Below are 6,000 nucleotides of genomic sequence, written 5' to 3' on the forward strand. Positions count from 1 at the left end.
CATTGCCCTCCATGCTCGCCTAGGTAATGATGCCTTAATCAGGATTGGTTTATTGGGGTTTAACGTCCCAAAGCAACTCAGGCTATGAGTGACGCCGTAGTGAAGGGCTCCGGAAATTACGTCCACCTGGGGTTCCTTAACGTGCACTGACATAGTACAGGGCATCCACAGATTACGGATGCCATAATCTGTGGTTATTTTCATTTTCATCGCAGGGAATGCAGCACACTAACCACGACCGCCAGAGGCAGAAAACTCCTGGGTGCCGTATCTAATGCCGGCCTGCGTGACCTGCAGTCCCCGACCACTACCATCATCCGACGAGCACGCTCGTCCATCATCGACGTCACCCTCCTGTGTGACGCCTGCCATTTCTCCTGGGAAAGAGCAGTGGACTCCCTGGCCTCGGACCACTTTCTCACTCTTCTTCTCGAAGGTGACGGAAGGAAAAGGTGCACAGAGCCACAAAGTGGCCCTTGTTCAAGGATCCCGTAAAGGATATAACGCATGCAGGGGACTTCCTGGCCCTCCTCACTAGGTGCGCCCAGAGAGCCACCGTATACTGCTCTAACCGAGTGCAGGCCCCGGCCCTCGACCTCCGAGTGCTGGGTCTCCGAGCTGCCAGGTGGCGCACAGAGCAGACGGCAGAAAGAACGTCGCTGCCTGAAAATTGGACGGCCTACTGACGGACTGACGCTGTCTTCCATCGCCAAGCCAACCACCATGCTCGGGAAACGTGGGCTGCCGTCTGCCTTTCCATCCGGTCTGCCCGGCAGTGGGCAACAGCCTGGCGCCTCCTGCGGTCCCTGCTCCAGGTCGCCACCAACCACCATCCTGTGCACGTAGCAGACATCGCCCGGGGAGTGTCTTATCAGGGAGTAGCGGAGCAGCTGGCCGACAACTTCTCCAAGGCAGAACAACCGGGACCCAGCCTCCCGCTGCCCCCCCCCCCCCCTATACCTAGACAACACAGTGCTGCCCTACCATGCCTGCAGACTCTGTAGGTGCGGCCACGCTGTGCAACGAGGCGATCACCAACCACGAGCTCCACAGGGCCCTCTACCGGTCCGAAAAGAACAGTCCTCCTGCGGTAGACGGACTCACGCTGCAGATGCTGCGAAACCTGGATGCCCGGAAAAGGCTCGCCTCCTGGTAGTGTTCAACGACATCTGTACGAGTAGCACCTTACCGACGTGTTGTACCACAGCCATGTTGCCCCCTTCCTCAAGCCCCACTAGCATCTAGGAAGCTCTCCTGCTACAGACCATCTCACTGCCCTTCGCCGCCTGTAAGACAGTAGAGTGGGTGGCCCTCTACAGACTCACCTGGATGGCAGAGGTCACTAGTTTCCTCCCCGAGATCCAGACAATGATCTGGAGGCACCGATGCACAGCTCCATCGCGGACGTGGTGTTCTCCCGCTAGGAGGCGAAGCATCATGGAGACATCACCCTCTAGTATTCCTGGACACTAGTCGCCATTCGACAGCCTGCTTTACAGCACCATCGAGACGGAACTGGATGAGCTGGGGGTGACGGGAAACCTCCGACACTTCATTACCTCTTTTCTCTGATCGTTCTTTGCAGGTGCAGGTAGACAGCACCCTAGCACTCTCCACCTCATCACCTCCGGGGTACCCCAGGGATCGGTCCACAGCCCCTTCCTTTTCAACCTAGTCATGGCAGGCCTCCCCAGCTCCATCCACCAGGGCCGCCGCCACTTGGTTCTCTGCTCTGTGCGCGGTAACGATCGGGCTGTCTGGGTTCGAGCAGCGAGGAGGCAGATCACCACAGCCAGGCAGGCTCCCCAGCGCGCCCTCAGTGGGGTGCAGCCGTTCCTGGCGACCAAGGGCCTGTCAATCTCAGCCACCAAGTCCGAGGCTCTGTTTGTCAATCCGAGGAGAGCACGAGCCATGGCTCAAATTGCTGCCCTCACATCAATGGGACTAACGTCCCTTGAAAACCCTAGGTGAAGTCCCTCGGCCTGACAATCGACCAGCGGCTCACCTGGATCCCTGCTGGCAAGGCCCTCTTCCCCCACATGTATCGAGTGGTGGTGGTGGTGGTGAAAACATTTATTAAGAATGTACAGGAGGTATGTTTCGATCAGCCCGTAAGGGACCCGTCCTTAAAAACAATAGGTGGAGGTCCCAAGCATGGGACCCCAGTGGCGTTTGCCGCCGCCCGGGCGTGCCCGACTAAGGCTTGTTGGGCCTGTAAGTCGTGGCAGCCGAGCAGGGTCGCTTCCCAGTCCTCCCGGGTTGGGTTGGGTTGGGGATGGGGGGAATAGCAGGGTTGGAGGGGCAGGCCCACACCATGTGATAGGTGTCAGAAGACACTGCACTACAGTGTGGGCAGCTGCCGCTAAAGGAGGGGTCAAAATGTTTTAGTGCTGCCGGGCACAGCAATGTATTGGTGAGAAGGCGGAGAAGGAGCCGCTCATCCGCCTTCTACAGGCCTTTACATGGGCTAGGGTAAAGGCTATGACAATTTTGATAACATGTTGTAATATCTTTGAATGTATACACCGGATTAAAATCGGGTTCCAGATCGGATGGGGAGGAGAAAACAGCCCGGTGAAAGAGTGCGCGGGCGGCTGCGTCTGCTGCCTCGTTTCCTGCCAACCCCTGATGAGCAAGGGCCCATATAAGATAACGGTGTGCGGGGTCCGTATCCCGTATGCAATTTTGGTAGATTCGATAGGCTAGGAAGGGAGTGCAGCCATGTTCGACGTTCCGACAAGCCCCTCGCGAGTCGGTGATTTTGTATTTTGAATAGGAATGTGAGGCCGCGAGAGCAATCGCGACCTCTTCTGCTTGTGTTACACTGTTGGCTCGGAAGGTGAGGCCGTTAACTGTGTTGCTGTTGTGAACTACCGCGGCCGTGTACCATCCCTCGTGGTGAGGGCCGGATGCGTCCACGTAGTATGCACCTGTTTTGTTGCCATAATGTCGGGCAAGCGCTTCCGCTCGTGCCAGGCGCCGACCATTATGGTCTTCGTGTGACATGTTTGCTGGTAGAGGCCGCACGTGGAGGGCACGTCTCCACAGTTCTGGGATGCGAAACCTGTCTTCCACTGGAGGGGTGTGTTGGATATGGAGTCGAGCAAGAAGGCGGCGACCCGACTCCGTTAGCGACAAGCGCGTGTACTGGTTTGAAGCTGCGCCTTCCGGAGCTCCCGGAAAGTATTCACCACCCCTAGAGCCATAAGCCGGCTATTTGAAGTAGTGATGGGGAGGTCAAGGGCACGCTTAATAATTTTGCGAAGGATGACCTAAAGCGCATCCTCCTCTTGTGTCCGTAGGTGGAGATAAGGAGTCGAAAAGAGAATTTGACTGGTTACAAAGGCGTTTGCCAGCCGCAAGGCATCCTTACTTCGTAATCCCCCGCGTTTGTTGGAAACCCGGCGAACCATGCGGCCCACCTGGTCCCCCACCTTACGGAGTTTGGCCAATGTAGTGTCTTGCCGCCTGTGTTTGTGGATGTAGAGTCCTAGTACCTGTATCTCGTCACTTTCGTGTATGGGACCACTCTCAAGAGAAAGAGAGATTTTAGTTGTGCACTTCTGCGAGGGGCGGAGGTGCACAAATTCCGATTTTTGAGGGGAACATTGAAGACCGCAGCGACGGGCGTAGAGGTCTACTATAGCCGCCGCTGTTTGCAGGCTTGTTTCAATCTCCCCTGTGCTACCCTGCGTGGCCCACAGGGTGATGTCATCGGCGTACAGGGCGTGCTGCACGCCGGCAACACCCTCCAGCTGTGCCGGCAGGTGCATCATAGCCAGATTAAAGAGCAGCGGGGAAAGTACCACCCCTTGGGGGGTGCCCCGCGTGCCGAGTAGGTAGGGACCGTGCTCTGTATCTTGTATTCGGATGTAGGATAGACGATCCATTAAAAATTGGCATATGTATCGGAATGTGTTGAGACCACAGTCGGTCTGGCTTAGGTTAGTGAGTATGATCTCGTGTGTTACATTGTCAAATGCCCCTTTAAGATCCAAGGCGAGTACTACCCGGTCGGGCATTCGAGGGGGTCAAGGATTTCCCGATTAAGTTGCAGGAGGACATCCTGTGCGGATCTGTGTGGGCGGAATCCGAACATGGTGCTCGCAAAAACATGCTTGTGTTCAAGATATGCAGATAACCTATCCCGCACCATCGCCTCCATTAGCTTGCCCACACAAGAGGTGAGAGAGATGGGGCGAAGGTTATCTGTGTCAATTGGTTTGCCTGCTTTAGGAATAAATGTGACCAGAGCCGTTTTCCAGTCAATTGGCAGGGGGGTGTCCCTGCTCCAAATTGCATTGATGTAGTCGAGGAGGGACTGGTATGCCAAGTCGGGCAGGTTCGTCAAAAGCTTGACGGTGACCTTATCCCTTCCTGGCGCAGTGCCCCGTTTCATTTTGGCAAGAGCCGCCCGCAGATCATGGGGCTGGAAAGGTCGATCCAGCTCCGTGTTGTCCTTGCCTGCATAAGAGTACGCAGATCCACGGTGGTCTTGGGCTGTACACAGATACTGGTCCCGAAGTTTCTGTGCCAGTTGAGTTGTGTTGCCAGGGAAAGCGTGAATGGCTCGCTGCAAATGTTTTTGTGTTTCGGTTCGTGTTTGGGTTGGGTCGAGTAGGCCTCTAAAGAGGCGCCACGTGTTGCGGCTGGACATTTGTCGCGCGGCCGTGTTACATCTATCCACCCAGTTGGATTCGGCGAGTTGGGCCGCGTACTCTGCCGCTTTCTGGGTAAGCTCGGCAATTCGAACTTTAAGCTTTCTGTTATGTTTTTGGCGTCGCCAACGGTGGACGAGGCTGCGAAGGGCTTCCCAGAGGTGTAGAAGGTGGTTATCCACGTCCGTGACCGCCTCTGAAAGCTGGATGTGAGTTTCGTGCGAGAAAAGGTGTTTCAGCAGCTGTTGGGACCATGCTGGGTAGCCTTGCTCGGAAATGGGTGTGTTATCAAGTGAGTGAAAATTGTGCCTGAATTTCGTTCAATCTGGGGTACCGGCTTGCGTTCTGGGACGCTTGAGGGGGCGTGTGCTTATTGTAGTGTTAAGGATGCAGTGGTCGCTACCGAGGGTCTCTTCGGTGTTGAGCCAGTCTGCGTGTCGTATGTTGCGAGTGAAGGTTAAGTCCGGACACGTGTCCCGTGTCACGGAATTTCGTAGCCGGGTTTGGTGGACAGGGTCCGTGTGGAGGGTGAGGCCCAACGTGGACGCAAGCTCCGCCAGCTTACGCCCGCGAGACTCCTCCTTGCGATACCCCCACAGCTGACTGGGAGCGTTAAAGTCGCCCACAATCAGCAGGGGATCGCGGCCCACTACTCTTAGCGCGCGGCTAAAGAGGTCTGCAAAAGTCACTCGCTTTTGTTTGGGAGAGCAGTACACGTTGAGTATATGCAACGGTGGGTCCCTGCGGCGGACTGGTAGGAGGGTCACCATTACATAAGAGTACTCTAGTTGGAGGTCGAGATCCACTAGGTTGGCTGTGTAGTCTTTGTGAACGAGAAGACAAGAGTCGGCAGAGCAGCCTAACGCCTCCTCGCGCGAGACAAAGGCTGTACCCCCACCTGGGCCATCGGACGTTTTCAGGCACCGGCCACATCAGCCATCCAGCACGTCTTGACTCTTGTCACTCCGGCCTACCCGCCCTAATCGCTTGGAACTCTCACGAAATAAATGGTTTCGTCGCCCACAGTGATCGCAGGCACCGGCCACCCTGGCAGATGCGGGCGTCTACCCGCTGAGCCTCCTGCTCCTTCAAAGAGGCCTGACGCACATGGACTCGCTCTCCCACGTTCCAGATGGTGGCGCCCTCCATGAGTGTGCATGGCAACCCCAACTCCAGGATTAGGAAGCTGTCTACAGCCTGTGTGGAGACATTTGGCCCTTCCCTGGGGCACCCGATCCTCCCTGCCCTCCCAAGCCGACCTCCCCTGCAGGATACCTTGGTCCTTGACAGAGTGACCAAACGTCGCTGCCCTGCTACCGCCTTCCGCCATAGCACCGCAACC

The sequence above is a fragment of the Amblyomma mixtum genome, chromosome 3 (genome assembly GCF_055824585.1).
Source record: "Amblyomma mixtum isolate Tamu chromosome 3, ASM5582458v1, whole genome shotgun sequence".
NCBI classification, from domain to species: domain Eukaryota; kingdom Metazoa; phylum Arthropoda; class Arachnida; order Ixodida; family Ixodidae; genus Amblyomma; species Amblyomma mixtum.